A 16,668-nucleotide genomic window follows, 5' to 3' on the forward strand; every position below is an offset into this window, starting at 1 on the left:
TAATCCTACTGAATAAACAGAGGAAAGGCAAAAAATGAGGAAAGGGAAATGCTTACCAATTTATCAAACTGTTATTCTGTAATCTGCTGACTAATAGCTGGTTTCTTCTGTGTAAGTTGACCGTATTCTGTACCAAGCAACTGTTATGTTATCTAATAAATCCTGACTGTCTAGTGGTTATCTGGGCTCCTGGAGCCAAAATTTTCCTGTAATAATCTGTGGCTCAATCATATTCTCAAACTTAGAATTTTACTTAGAGTTTCAGGTGTTCCCAGGAATAGCATTTTATAACATAATTTTAGAAGTGGTCGTGGTAAACAGAGGATTGCTGCTGTTTGCTTGTTACTGGTCGGCTGTTGCTTTCGACGAGCGTTTTGTCTATCGCTGTAGGAGGGTGATTCAGTGATTGTGAACGTGAATTCTCAGTTGTGAATCAGTTGTGAATTCCCTTCTTCCCTGCTTCCGGCTCCTGGGGAGGAAGCTCTGTCTTGTTTCTAAGGAATTCTTTTCCAGTCCTCCTGCCTGTCAAGCAAACTTAGGCACATAGATTTTGTTGTCATCCTGGTGAAGGACTTTTTGGATGAAAAAGCACTTTCTGAGACAGGAATTCATATTTTGAGAAAGAAAGGGACAGGAATAGTAGAGGCCTGATGTTTTGGGAGTGGAGTGGGAAGGAAGGTTAGTCCCCAGTCCTGAGTGGAAATGGGAAGCAGCGTAAAAAAATGAAAAGTGAGTGCAGCTTCCACAGAGCAGAGGCCCTCTGAATACACAGGGTCTGAGAAGCTGAAGGCTCCAGGAGTGCCTGAAAAGACAGAGCACTAAGTTTCACAGTTTTGAGGGTCCTGGCAAGTGTCCCCCACAGCTGGCCTTCCTTTGGAGCTACAGTCATCAAAGGCACTATGCTGTCCGGGCAGGAATTCTGATAAAAAATGATAGAGCGGATAGTGGAAGTTCAAAGACTAATAGTGACTTTGTGTAGGCCCGAGATGGTCTCCTTTTTTAATAAACCTTTTAGATTTACAGAAAAGTTGCAAAGGTAGTGCAGAGAGTCCCTGTGTTTCTCACACCCAGTTTTTGTTATTATTTACATTTTAAATTAGTGTGATACACATAGCAAGTTAATGAGCCAATATTGGTTACCATTATTAATTAAAGTTCATACTTTACTCATATTTCCTCAGTTTTTATCTATTTTTTTTTATTGTTGCAGGATCCCATCCACTGTACCATATTATATTTAGTTGACATGTCTCCTGAGATTCTTCTTGGCTCTGATAGTTTCTCAGAAATCCTTGTTTTTGATGATCTTGACAGTTCTGAGGAGTGCTGGTCAGGTATTTTGTAAAATACCCCTTGATGAAGACTTGTCTGATGTTTTTCTTGTAATTACACTGGGGTAAGGATTTGGGGAGGGAGACCACAGAGGAAAAGCGCCATTCTCGTTGTGTGATATCAAGAGTATGTGGTATCAATCTGATATCACTTTTGTTATTAAGCTTGATCACTTGGCTGAAATAGTGTTTCTCAGGTTTCTCCATTGTGAAGTGACACTTTTTCTCTCTCTTTCCATGCTGTATTTTTTTTTGTTTGTTTTTGTAGGTGAGGGGGATGAAGTCACTATAAAAGCCCACACTTAATGTTTAGAAAAGAGAAAATCAATGATTGTGGGGAAGGGTGAGTGAGTGGAGAAGTATATAAAATAGAGTTTGATCTATGCTTTGAAGTAGAGGTAAAGTTTACCAAGGCAGAAGGAACAGAAGATGAGGAGTTATGCTTCCCACTCCCCGCTTGAGGGCTGAGGATCCATGTAAATTATCTGGAATTCCTCTGCATGGAAGATTTTAGAATTCGCTCGCATGTATTTAATTATTCAATAATATATTTATATCAGTATAGACTCATGGCTATTTATTTAACACTTTAGTTTTAATCCAATACCACTTTATTTATTTTGTAGCTCAAACTGTTCCAGCTTTCAGCTGGCTTCCTGTGTTGCTTTGAGATTCCATTAATGTGTGTGTGAATGAGTGTGTGTGTGTGAGTCCACTCAGGTTGCTGTAACAGAGTGCCATAGACTGGGTGGCTTAAACAAGAACCTATTTCTCACAGTTCCAGAGGCTGGGAAGTTCAAGAACAAGATCTGGTGCATCCAGTTCCTCAGTAAGAGCCCTCTTCTTGCTCTGCAGATAACTGCCTTCTTACTGTATTCTCACGTGGTGGAGAGAGAGAGAGAGCAAGTTCTGATTTCTCTTCCTCTTCCTTGAAGACACTAATCCCATCATGGGGTACCACCTTCATCTAAACCTAATCATCTCTTTTAAAGGCTCCATCTCTAAATATCATCCCCTTGGGGATTAGGGCTTCAACATAGGAATTTTGGGGAGATACAGACATTTAGTTCATAACGGTGTGCGTGTGTTTTAGCACTTTCTGGCGCTGCAACATGCCGCAAGTGCATTGTGTGTATTTCCTGCACAGTCTGGAAGCAACCGTTTCTCCAGGGATCCCTGGTTCATTTCACTGGAGAAAGATAACATAATATAATATAATATAATCATAATGATGTTTTCAAAGTTCATTCATGTTGTACCATGTATCAATACTAATTCCTCTTTCTATCTGATAATATTCCATTATATGGATATTCCATTATATAAGCACACTGTGTCTATCTTTTCTTCGGTTGATGGACCTTTGGGTTGTTTCTACATTTTGTCTATTAAGAATAATGCTGCTATAAATATTTATATGAACATATGTTTTCATTCTCTTGAGTCTATACCTGGGAGTGAATTTGCTGGGTCATATGCTAATTCTGTGTTTTACTCTTTGTGTAACTGCCAAACTGTTTTCCAAAGCAGTTGTACCATTTTAAATTCCCACCAGCACTGTATGAAAGTTTCCGTTTCTCTGCATCCTCTCCGATACTGGCTATTGTACATTATTTTTATTAAAGACATCAAAGGGATAGGAAGCTGCATCTTACCGGGGCTTTGATTTGCGTTTCTCTAATGACTAGTGATGTTGAGCATATTTTTTTGCACTTCATGTGCAGATTTTTGTATGAGCATAATTTTCAAGTCAATTTGGCAGATACCTAGAAGCATTGCTGTTGGATTATGTGTTAAGACTGTGGTGTCTTTATATTTTTATTCAATCAAATAGATATGATACGAATTGCAACTGGTATTTGTGGGAAAACTCCTATTACGCACCACGACAACTAGCTGTTAGCCAGAGAGGAGGCAGAAAGCACCTATGGTCCCGTGTAGTTCTTCCCTGAGTGTGAGGAGGAGAGACGTCGCCCTCTAGGGGAGCTTGGCAAAGTACTGGGGTACTTTCGGTGGTAACAAAGCCGAGGCCCAGTCAGTAGTGTGCCGTGTGTGAAACAGCTTTGCAGAATTAAGAAATGCCCTGCCTTAGATGTCGCTCCGCACCCCACGTGAAGTGAATAGCCTTATGTACGAGTTAGCGGAAAGGCAGGAAAAGGAAGGGGTAGAGTGCAAAATCTGCAAGCGTTGAAAGCACCTTTGGAAAGGAAGCGGCGGTTAACAGCAACTTTTTGGGACCTGGAGGTGATATGATCCTCCCCAAGCTGTCCTGAGTCTTAAGTCATCTCTGGAAACTGAATGTTATGCTATTTGACAACCCCTGGGTTGTTTTCGATTCTTGTTTTCTTTATTTATATTTTTGCATCCTCATCCTTCCTGCCTAACATGATTTAGATTACCTAGGTGAATGTCTGGTTTTTGCAATCAACAGATGCTGACTAGCACACCTGTTTGTTTGTTTGTTTTTTTCCCCATAAATATATGGAGAGGGTGGAATTTGAAAAGGGAATTTTGCTTTCCTCTGAAGTTATTTGTTATAAGCGGTTAAGACTAATATTTGCTTTGTGGTTAAAACATGACAAGTAATTGTGGTATTGGTACATATTAACCTGGCAAACTCATTACTTGGGATACTTTGATTAGTAAATTTTTTTTTTCTATGTGATTTTACTAAATTGGTTTCTGGGGACATTCCAAATTATGAAATGGAAGCCAATTTCAAACTAAATATTGGGCAGGAGGAAAAAAGCCAATACTTTGCAAGTTTACTCACACTGTGTGGTACTTAGTATTTCAGTAATGCATTCAACATTATAAGCCAGGAATTAACATAGAAGAAAGTGAAAACGTCTCAATTTAATTCCCATTGGTGGGAATTAGGAAGCAAATTTCCAGAGGAAGTGGAACTTTGTCAAAAGGAAAACGAAGTCACATTCTGTACATATTAAAGCATTTAATTTCCAAATACTTGAATTTTGCATGTTACCAAAATGCTGAAATGAGTTCTTCCCTAGTGTGAAGAGTCTACAGTACGTTGTTCTATATTAGTCGCAGCCCATGCAGTGAGTGGTGAGTCAGCCCTGTGGTTATCTGTTCCATTGCTGGCCCCTGATGTATCACTCTCCTGGTATTTGTCCTCTTGGGCAGTCCTCTCTCTCTGTGAATCTGGGCTTGGCTAATGATGTGCTTAACTAACACAAAATGTCTAAGGTGGGTGTGCCAGTTTCAGGCCTAAGCCTTAAAAAGTCTAGCAGTCTTCGGCTTTTGCACGCATGGGCACCTTGACCCTCCAGACAAGAAATTCAGCTATGCTTCTAGAAAGGCCATGTGAAGAAGCAGCAAGGAGGGTGAGAGGCCCTGAGACTGCAGGGGAAGAGAGAGACGGCTGCCCCTCTCCACCGCCCTGCTGCCCACAGCTGCCTTGCCAGCTGGATTCACCCACAAAAGCGAGCAACAGGAGAATGGGAAGCTGAGCCCAGCCCAGACTACAAACTCGTGAGCAAGTAACGTAGTTGTTTCAAGCCAGTAAGCTTTGAGGAATTTAGTTTTAAAGCAATGGATGATCCACCTGCTGCCCATCCAACACTGCATAGTTTGCCAAGGAGGGACGAAGAGCAGATGATACAGTGATGGATGTTTCACTTCCAGATTTTTATTTTATTTTGTTTTATTTTGATCTTATTTTATTGTGGTAAGAACACTTAACCTGAGATTTACTGTCTTAACAGTTAAGTACAGAATACAGTATTGTTGACTCTAGGTGCAATGTTGTGCACAGACCTGTAGAACTTACGCATATTGTTTAACTAAAACTTTATGCCTGTTGAATAGTAACTCCCCTACCATCTCCCCACAGCCACTGGCTACCGCCATTCCACTCTGATTCCGGGAATTTGGACATTTTAAGTACCTTTTATAATTGACTTCCAGGTTTTGAGCTTCTAATCTTGAGTATAGAATACATCTTTTCATTGAAATTTTTGGAAATTATGTTTTTTGTCAGTAATATGTTTCAGCTACATTTTAGATTATCCAAAATATAGCATGGAATATTAATTATGTTTAGCAGTTTTGTGGGCGAATAAGTTTCAGCTTCTAATAAGTAACTTATAAATGAGCTTCTGGAGCACATTAGTTTGCTGGGTGTTGCCTGTGTCATCACATGCAGTGTTTCAAAGTATAATTTTTAATTATTGCAGTAATTCAGGCAAGGGAGAAATGTGGACCTACTTGGGCAATTCAAGAAAGACGCAAGCCACTTTGGTACCTAGAATGGCTAGGAAGGAAAGAGGTGGAAAGAGCCAGGCACAGCAGAACGAGACAGACATTCTTAATTAGCTGTGACACGCGCTGAGGCACAGTGGCATGGGGGAAGCTGCCATGTTAGAAGGTTGCGTAAGACTTGGTTTAGAATCGTACTGGACGGGCTAAGAGGATTGTTAAGTTACCCAAAGGTGATTTAGCCAGGAAATTACATGATTGGGCCATGTTTGAGACTTACGGATTTGGCAGCAATTCCCAGGACAGAGTAGAAGAGGGAGAGATTTAACAAAAATCATGTAAATCTTACTGATATCCCGTATTTGCAGCAGCTTTTGCTAGCATTCAAAAGAGGCTTTTAAAAACAAAAAATATATATAAAATAATTACATTAAACAGTAATAAATACTTTTGCAGTTTAGTCAAATACTTTAATATAATGTCATAATAACAGCAGATTAGGAAGACTACCATATCTTCTTAATCAAAAACTTAATTCTGTGGTCCTATGACTTTGATGACCAGCCTGGGCTATTCCATGATACATTAAATAAAGAGGTGGATAGTTTTTGGCATCCTGGGACAGTTTTTGTTTATATTGACTTTCCTTAGCAACTTTATCATGCGTGTACATGTAGAAATGTATTTTTGTTTCAGTCTTTTGTTCTGGACATGATTTCTTTTTTTAAGTTTTGACAGAACAATAAACAGCAGAGTGTTTTCTTACATATTTAAATGTCACTAAAATAAATGTGTACGTCTTTTTTGTGATGAGAAAAGATGTTAAAGACAAAAAAAAATCAGCTAGTCCCTAAAGGAATAATTGAATCAGAATAAAAAATAAATGAAAATATCCCCCCTAATTCTCAATGTAGTCTAAAATATTTCTCAGAGTATCACCAAGTACCCTATGCCAGTGTGTACCTACACCTCGTATTGTTATGTGTAACTGCGCAGGAACATCACAAGGACTGAGACAGATATCTTGTTGGAATTTATTACCCTTATAAACTTGGTAACCAAAGAATGTATCTATGCCCAGATACTCTTCTAAGGGCAAGCTTCATGCTTTTGTCCAGTTATAGGTAGAGTTAGTGCTGGAAAGGCAGGTCCAGGAGGTCTGTCCAATGCACAGTTCCAAGAGGATGAGCTGTGTTAGGATTTCTTCTAACACACACCTGGGATATTCTGTTCTGTACAGCTTTGTAGAAATTGGTAGAAGTTGCTCCAAATTAGGTGAAGCTTTTTAGAGGACTTAGTGTTTAGCTGAATTTCCTGGATTGGTCTCAGAGCGAATTCAGCCTTCAGTGACATGGAATAACACCTTGAGACTTTTCCTTGGCCAGAATTCAGGTAGTATGTGCTTCTGTGGTTTAGTGTGTTGTGTCGGATTACTGGATTACAGATAATCCATTTCCCACTGAAATATGTAGCCTCTAACTTTAACTGAATAAAGAATGAGTCTAATAAGAAGCATAGCAAATGTTTCTGAAATGCAAAGCCTGCGTGTATTTTTAGGTTTGTCTGTATTAGAATCTATACTATGAAATATGGAAATTCTTTTAAAATCTGGAAGTACTGCGTGTTTTTTGGAAAGCATTACACTAAATGGATCCAATTTAGTTTTCAAGTGTTGTTTGTGATAAAATATTAAAGGTAGCTTTTGGTTTCAGATATTTAAATTAGAGATGCCTGTAGATTAATTTCAAAAAATTAAAACTCATAATCAGTTGTTAATTCTAATTCTTTTTACTGTCATATAAGTGTAAAATTGTATTTTTATCTCTAAGGTAACATAATGAACCATGAATCTAAGATTTGAAAAACTGTATACTAATGAACTTATAATTCCCTTGTGCATATGTTGGAAGGCTTTTTTCAAAGCCTATCTGAAAGTATAAAGAATCTCTTTTTAGTATTTGATTAGCAGCAAAATTAGTGAGCTAGAAACATTATTCATAATACAATAGAGATGTAGGGAAGTTGGAAACTCTCCAATTGGTTATTTGGAAACAGGGACAACTTAATTGTTCTGAGGTTGAGAGACAAATTATTGATTACATTTTCTCACTGAAGTATTCTCTTTAAAATTAAACTGAAATTGTTGGTATCTTTTGCTAAGAAACCACTCACCTTCCACTGCAAAAATGCTTGATGCATAGTAGGTAGTCAAAGATATTTTTTAAATAATGCTAAGTGCAAATATGTTGATTAATTATAAATCTTCTGAGCATACTGCTTATTTGAATTTAATAAAAAATATGGTTTATTTTTCTATCTTATGGATTGGACACAGTAAAGTGATATGAATGTTGATGCCATTTTTGGTGATTTTATTAAGGAAATTTGTGACTTACAACATTTTGACCCAATATTTATATTTCTAGTGTACAAATATCTGATTCCTAGAAGCTGTTAAGGACAGTTTTTCTGTGTATCAAATACTTTGATCTTTTTAATAATGTCTCTTGAACATGTATTTTTAAGTTATAAATCTGAGCAATAAAAGAAGGAGTAAAAATGTTTAGATAATAAATGAAATGTTTAGAGGAGTATTTCTTAAGCTACATCCACTCAAACTGAAGGTAAGAATTTTCTAGGCAGCATTAGTAATTATACTAAAATGAGTTACCTCCATGTATATGAATAGGTATGTATTCGGGTCAGTATTGTGTATATTTTACAATAAGTGGGAAAATAAATGATACTTCTTATGGCTGAGTGAGAATTTTAGTGCTGCAAGTTGTGTATGTATTAAATGAAAAAATGTTCTTACATATTTAAAATCAGTCTTATGGTTATATACATTAAGGAAGTTTTCCCCTGTGTAGCAGACGTGGTGTTTACAGCAAGCTTGGAGTTGGGTGAAGAGGAAGAGGACCAATGATGAACAGGGACAGAAGTAAGGGTAGCTGTGAACTACCCAAAAGTGTGGAAATACTTTTATTATTCATTGGACAAGAAAATTACAGAATCGGAAATGCAGAAAATCTACATATTTTGACATGTGTGATTTAGTTCCAGTTTAAAAGATGCTGCTAAATAGAAGAGAAACAAGTTCAAATGTTTCCAGACGAGACTTGCATCTGGAAAAAGGGGCAGCCGTTTAAGGCTTTACTCTAATCCACCACTAGATCTACCTAATACTATCATCACATGTTTATTTATAATCTAACACTTGTATATGTACAGTATTATGGTGCATGACAAGAAAGCAGAGAATCATTGGACATGGTTAAGAATCTTACACTTCCTAATCTTATTAGAAATCCAGGAAACACCCATAGAAGGAAAATAAGATCGTATCTCATCTGCAATGTTCCAAACATATGTAACAAACAATGAACACTATATTCAGCTGTATCATAAGGTTGAATGTGGTAAGTGTTAAAACCAAGTAGCATAAAAGGTAGAGAGATTAAAATTGGGGAAGAAAAATGGGATCTTAATAGGCTAAGATTTCATGTAGAGGAAATAGTAGAGCAAAGGCAGTAACGTAAGAAAGATGGAACAGATTGTGGAGTTGCCCTGACTGACTGTGCAGTGTGTATAATGGTGTAAAAGTCTAAAAAAAGTAGGTTGACTGTAGTAATGGAGAATTTCTAATGCTGGGGTAAGATGTACTAATTGTATTAAATAATCCTGTGAAACTACTGAAAGTCTTCAAATGCTCAAATCGTTGTGTAACATGATGAGATGTTGGGTTTAGGAAAAAAACTCTGGTAGAGGTTGGTGAAGAGACTACAGTGGAGGTGTGGAGACAAGTAAGAGAGTTACTGTAATAATCCAGGTGACAGGTATTACAAATTTGAAATAGGACAATAACAGAAAGAATGGAAAGCCAGAGGGAGATGATGTTGCAGACACTGAAACAAAAATACTGTGCAATCACATAGATGTTAGGACAGATAAAAGAAAAAAGATGTTAGTAACTACTATTTGTCAGAGATTTTTGTATCCATATTCATGAAGAATATTGTCTAAAATTTTCTTTCTTATAATGTCTTTGGTACGTGTATCAGAGCAATACCAATCTAATAAACTGAGTTCCTTCAATTATATTTTATGCAAAGCTATTTGAATTATTTTGAAGTATCAGAGGATCAATTGTGGGTATAAAAAGATTCTCTCAAATGAGGGAGGAATAATAGGCAAAATGTGATAGATACAGTGAAGTGTATGGGGTATGTGTGTATATATATCATATATATATATAGTCCTCCCCATCAGCTTTACATCTGAAAAGATCATTCAAAATCACTGTTGAAAACAACGTCTGGATGACTTGGTGAAAGGGCTTTGTTTCTAAAAATGATTAGAAGGAAATATTAGAAAACAGTCAGAATTCAAAAAAGTATACAAGGAATCATTGCTTTTTACAAAATGGTATGAGAAAGTCATTTAGAGGACAATGTCCAGATGAAATGATAAAGGAATGACTTAAGAAACAGTTTAAGAAGTTAAACATTATATTAAAATAATAAAAATCCATTGAGACTCCGGAAAGCTTAATGATGATGTAGAAGATAAAATTGAGAAGGTCAAACAAGAAAGAGAAGAAAAGAAAAATAAAACAAAAGCTGACTTTTGCTATTTTAGTCTCTGGTGTTTCAATTAAACATATAAACCATATGAAGACATTTGAGAATAAGATTAATTCCATGGATCTTTTCCCCAGAAATATGTACACATGCATATATACACCTAAAAGTCAATTTAAAGAAGTTCACAGACCATGCAAATTGCATTCATGTACCCCACGTTAAGGTGAAGAATTCCCAATATGCAGTGAATCTGAATAATCTAGTTCAGTATTTCCGAAACCAGTGTTCCACGGAGTACATTTTTCCCCAACTGGCGAGGACCAAAGTACCCCATACTCAAGTTTGGGAAATGCTCAGATAAGCAATATTAACCAGATTCCATTACTTCATTAATTCTCAGAGTCTATTATTTACAATTTTATCAATACCTAACTATTCTTAAAAATGCTTACTCTCCACCAGGCACTGTCTTGAGTATTCTGTAGAGAATATATTCATCTTACAATCCTCGTAACAGTCCTAAGATATAAGTACTGTACTATTATTTTCCCTATTTTGCTAACATGGAAAGTGAGGGAAAGTGAGATTAAATAACTTGCCAAGTTCACATAACTTGTAAATTGAGGAAGCCAAGAGTCAAATAACCTGAATCTGATTCTGCTTATTTATCATTATAATAAAGACAGGAAGCAGAGCATATAGTGACCATTAAACTTTTTATTTTGATCTGGACCTATTAATATTCCATAGAAGTAGCATTTTATACAGCATAATATCAAAAGTGGTAATATGATTAATTAGGTAGTTTGGATAATATATAAATATAAATATAATGAAAAACTTACACATACGTACAGTTATATAGCTTTGAAAACTAACAAAATATATATAATATTTACAAAACCTGATCATTTATTAGGCAACCAAAATATCTCAACATATTCTGGACAGAAATTATGCTTTCTATGTTCCTATGAACAAGGCAATGAAATAAAAATTATTAACTGTCTTAGTTTTTATATCATTACAGCTGCTGACAGAGAGACTCAAAATAACAGCTCTTAAATGAGTCAGAACTTTTATTTTTGTCTCACAAACAATTCTGTCATTAACCATCAGGGTAGACAGGGCAGTTCCTGGTGTCAGGAAGCCATGCATCTTCTGTTTGTTCTACACACCTTAATCTTTTGCTTCCACGTCGTGGTCCAAGTCAGCTGCTTTAGTGACTCTCTCCTTTGGGTCTGCATTTCAGGCATTGAGAAGAAGAAGGCAGACTCTTTCATTTTCAGAGTGAGGGTTTGCATGACTTCACCATTATGTCACTTTCGCTCACATCTCCTCGTGGAACTAAGCTATGTGGCAGCACCAAGCTTCCAGAACAGCTGGGAAGAGGTAGTCTGCAGATCGGTGACCGTGTGCTCAGCTAAAACAATATAACCACATAAGAAGGGGGTGACAGATCCTGAGGTGCTGTGGCAACCAGCCACTTTGGCCAATCTCAAAGAAAAAAATTCTCTTACCTCAGACAAAAGATGAAATCAAAACTGTAGTTACAGCACGCTTAAAACTGGTGGGATACTGCCAAACCTGTACTCGGAAGAAAATTTAATGCTTAAATGGTCTTACATTAAATAAGAAAGAATGAAAATAAATGAATTAATCATTCAAGTGAAGAAGCTAGAGATAATTCTTGAAAATGAGCATAAGAAAAGCATGGAAAAATTAATAAGGATAAAATTGTAGGTTAATAATTTATAAAGGAGAAAAAACAGTAGAATGATAAGTGTAAATGCTGGTTCTTCAAAAGACCATTAAAAGAGATAAACTGCAGAAAATACAAGTCAATAAAAAAGGAAGTAGCAAGCCCTTTACGTTATGTATGAAAGAGAGAATGTAACCACAGATTCAGAGGAAAAGTAATCATCATAAGCTTCTATCATTACTTAGTACCTAGTGAGCACCTGACGCAAGTATCAGGACCTTAATTTTAATTAGTTGATAGACTCTAGCCCACAAAAAACTTTTGTCTATAAAGCAATTAATACATAAATCTGTTATAATAATAAAATCAATTTAATGTATTGGAAATATGAATCACCAAAAGCAAAGAAAAAGGAAGGAAATCAATATTTTTGCAGCACATTCTATATACCAAGTGTTTCACCTACTTTTTCTCATCTGTTTAAGGTTCACAGCCCTGTAAGGAGGAATTACTGCCTTTCAAAGTTGAGGAAACTGAGATTCAAAGAGGTTAGTAGTTCATTCAGTCTCATGACCTAAATGGTTGAAATGGTGTCGGCACGGCTTAGTCTGCCTAACCTGAAAGAGGATGTTCTTCCCACTGTTCTGCACCTTTTTGTTCATTCTAAGACTTTGCCAAGAAAATCTTATCAGGTCCCGTATATCTAAGTGGGCCCATTTAATGTAGTTTATTGTTTCAAATAGCAGGAATTTGTATAAAACCACTTTTGAAAAAGCAGTCTATTGCTCAAAGATTTTTTTTTAATTATTGTATCTAGGTGGGATCTCTGGACAGATTGTATTGCTCTTAATCATAGCTGCTTTGCTTTTGATCTTTCAGACACTCCTCTAATAACTGACTGCTCCTCTCCTCTTTGGTTTGTAAGAAGCTCAAAAAGCAGAGGCCAGTTTTTCCTCCCAAGCTCTATAAAACCAATGCATGTTTTTTGTACTAAGCTTGTCTCTAATTTTATTTTCTCTAAGTTCTTAATTTTTTTTTTATTTTAACGTATTTAGTACACCTGTAATGTTCCAAATATTTCCTAAAATAGTATACATATTAATGTGTTGACTGTGTAAAAATATATAAACTGATAATTTCCCTAACCATTCTCTTATTTTTGAATATTTTGTTGCTTTCATTATATTTTTCTGCTTTCCTAATACAGCCTAATAGCTTGCTCTGACGCTGAAAATGTTTGAAATTGCCAATTTTACCACTCTCTTGTAAAACGGTGGATATTGTTATAACCCGTACGTACTTTAATTTTAGTAATAATAGGACTTTGCTATGGAGAGGGAAAAAAGGGATGAGGAGGGAAAGCATAAGGGAATTCATTTCATTATAAGGGGGCACCAAGGAGGGGAGTGAACAAACCAGATCATAGTTGAAGAGGATATGGCAGGCTCAGGCTTGATTTTCTTCTGACAATAACATCTCAGCTTTCGCTAGTGGGTTGCAGCAGAGCAGCAGGGATTACAGGATCGTGGTAATTCTTGTGGTCAGCTCAATGGTAGCACCAGGATTTGAAGACACTGTTTTTCAGTTTAGAGCAACAGCTAGCATTAAGGGACAGGGTCCAATACCTGCGAAGTCTTTCATATATCAGAACTGATTTAATAGGCAAAAAATACTTAGTTTTATTTGCATTTCGGTAAATGAATCAGTTTAACAGGTTAAATGTTAATCTGTTAAATCTACCTCCTCATTAAAACTTTCGTAACCTTTATCCAGCTAGTTATTGAGGTATCCTCCTAATTGTCAGCTTATAAGCTCTTTGTATAATTATAGTCAGCCTTTTTATAGTTGCTGAAAATATTTTCCCAGTCTTTTATTTAAATATATAAGTATACTGTTTACAATAGGGAGAACTTGTATGTAGATATTAAGTTAATGTTTCTTTTTTGATACATTGATCCTTTCAAGAAGTATTGCTTATGAGGTACATTCACTTGTTGGTATGATAGGGTATCTTGCAGTAAACCAACATTCCTGTTGAGAACAATGGAAGAAGATTTTAAAAATGCATGTGACTTCTGTGTACTTCCTGCTCACTTTTCCTGTAAACCTAAAACTGCTCAAAAAATAAAATCTGTTAATTAAAAAAAAATATGTGTTTAAAGTACCAGTGAAACACAGAAGCAAGCAGGACTAGGGAGACACAAGATTTTGGACAGAGGGAGAGTTAAGAATAGTAAGCTCATAGACCATGATAGGTTTTTCTGAGGATATCTGCCAACGCCGAGCTCAGGATAAGAATATGAAAATCTAGGCTTTCCTCATGCAGAATGAACTCAGAAGAGAGAAAATAGGGAAGCATTTGGCAGCCTCCCTGGTTAAAAGATGAAATTTGGGACCTGTGGGGCTAAAAGCCTAGGGAGAAAGGAGGGGTAGAAAACTGACCTTTGCACGTGGCCAGTTTTCCCTGCAAGATGTTCGCCAGTTTCTGAAGCTACACAGGTGAGAGCTAAGAAGTTAGTTTCTGAAAAACTTACTGGTGGTTTGGCACTCTTGTCAAAATGGGAACACAAAAGTAGTATTTCTGGCTCTACTAGGGAAAGCAACTCAAGTGAACAAACGAAGATCTAGTTTGGAAACAGTAGATAGATACACAGTAGGGAAGCAAACCAGAAGTAGGAAAAACCACACCAAAGTTACCACTTACCTTGACTTAGTTCACTTCTTGATTAAATCAAGTCCTCATTTTTATCTGCCTGGCAAAAGAAAATACGAACCTTCTCTTCAGGAAAATAATGTCATAACGGTGACTGGACAGTATCAAAAATTTGTAAATGACATTCAATTGTAAATTACTAGACATGCAAAAGACAAAGAAAATAGAATGAAAAACTGAAAAAAGGAGAATAACAGATAAAAATATACTAGAAGTTACCAGGCAAGAGCTTTTGAGTAAATATATTTAATATATTAAACTAAGTAGAGGAAAAGGGGGAAATATGTGAAAATATTAAGAATTTTACTAGTGAATTATGTAAAAAATAAAAGGAAAATTTAGATCTGAGAAATAAAATAAATTGAGAACTTTAAAGAGGGATCAATAGCAGATTAGACACAGCTGCACAAAGGCTAATGAACTGCAAAGTGAGTTAATGAAATCACGCTGACTAAAGCACAGAAAAAATAAAAATCCAGAAAAGCATAAGAGAAATGTATGACATAGTGAAAATTTCTAATATACGTGTGATTGGTTCCCATAAGGAGAGCAGAGAAAGAATAAGGGAGCAGAAACCCTTGAGTACGTAATGGCCACAAATTTTCCAAAGGTGATGGAAGACATCCACTATACAGCTCAGAAGGTTTTCCAAATCTGGGAAAGCTATGTACTACCAAAACCACATGTAAGGACATGATGGTAAAACTGCCTAAATCTAAAGACAAAAGTAAAATTATAAAAGCATTGCCTTAGTGGGGAGGGTATAGCTTAAGCTGTAGAGCGCATGCTTAGCATGCATGAGATTCTGGGTTCAATCCCCAGTACCTCCTCTAAAAATAAATAAACCTAGTTACCTCCCCTCCCCTGCCAAAATAAAATAACTAAATAATACAATAATAAATAAATAAAATTTTAAGAAAGCATTTCCTTAAAAGAGCAACAAGATTGATAGTACATTTTTTTTCTTCTTTGCGGGGACAGGAGAGATAATTAGGGATTGAACCTAGGACCTCATGCATACTAGGCATGCACTCTCACCACTGAGCTGTATACCCTCCTCCACCGTAGTGCATTCTTTAAAAAACAATAAAATGAGAAGACAGTGAAAGAGTAGCCCAAGTGCTTAAAGGGAATCCTATTTCCAGAGAAAATAACCTCCAAATACTAAGATGAAGTTTTTCAGAAAAATAAATGCTGATAGAATTTGTTGCTAGCACAGATAAGCTTAAAAAAAAAAGGGGGAAAAAAAAACTATAGAGAGGCTACAGACAGCAGGAGAATAATCACAGAAGGGAACATTAATTAAGAAAGGAAAAGGTAAGTATGTGAGTAAATATAAATGAATATTTATGTTAAGTAATACTAGTAATGTCTTAAGGCCTTGACAATGTATATATAATTAAGTGTATCATAATAACAGAACAATTAACTCAATGAGGATATTCTTTTCATAATGTGTGCATGTATCAAATCATAACATCGCACACTTTAAATATCTTACAATTTTATTCATAACTCAGTTGTACTTTAATGAAGCTGAGAAAAAAATAATAATAACACAGAAGAGGAGAGTGGGATAAATTGAGGCAAACCATTCCAAGATCCTTGCATTGTCTCAGCAGTAAAAAAGCAATCATTTACAGTCAAGGATGCATATGTTAATAACTATGGCAATAACAGAAAAGAAGGAAAAAGAGCACAGAACTAACAAATAGTGGGGAAACAGATTAGGAAAAAAAAAATCCTAAAGAAGTTAAAAAGGACATGAAAATACAGAACAGGTGGGTTATATAGAAAACAAATCTATCAACCCCCCTATCAGTAACCACATTGAATAAAAAGGAATTAAATATTTTGACTAAAAGATTGAAAAAATAAAACTTAACTATACAACTTATTAGGGGTATATCCTAAATATAAGGACACAAAGAGTGACTGTAAAAGGATGTGAAAAGATGTATCATAAAGGATGTATTCAAAAGGAAACTGGGTGTTACATTAATATAAGATAAGTTAGATTTTAAGGCTAGAAGAATTCATACAGAAAAAGTAATATTTTATACTTATAAACCAACAACAGAATGTACAATTATAAATTTGTGTACACCCAATAACGTA

The 16,668-nt window shown here is 35.9% G+C and overlaps 1 long non-coding RNA gene across 3 annotated transcripts in view; it reads left to right on the top strand.

Moving 5' to 3' along the window:
* LOC105085115 (uncharacterized) overlaps positions 1–16,668 on the top strand; it is a 109,941-nt gene that overhangs the window by 17,762 nt on the left and 75,511 nt on the right. For all 3 annotated transcript variants that reach the window (XR_010382190.1, XR_010382189.1, XR_010382188.1), the window contains exon 2: positions 12,323–12,385. This is a non-coding gene — a long non-coding RNA (uncharacterized LOC105085115). The remainder of the gene's footprint in view (positions 1–12,322; positions 12,386–16,668) is intronic.

The sequence above is a fragment of the Camelus dromedarius genome, chromosome 9, assembly GCF_036321535.1.
Source record: "Camelus dromedarius isolate mCamDro1 chromosome 9, mCamDro1.pat, whole genome shotgun sequence".
NCBI lineage: Eukaryota > Metazoa > Chordata > Mammalia > Artiodactyla > Camelidae > Camelus > Camelus dromedarius.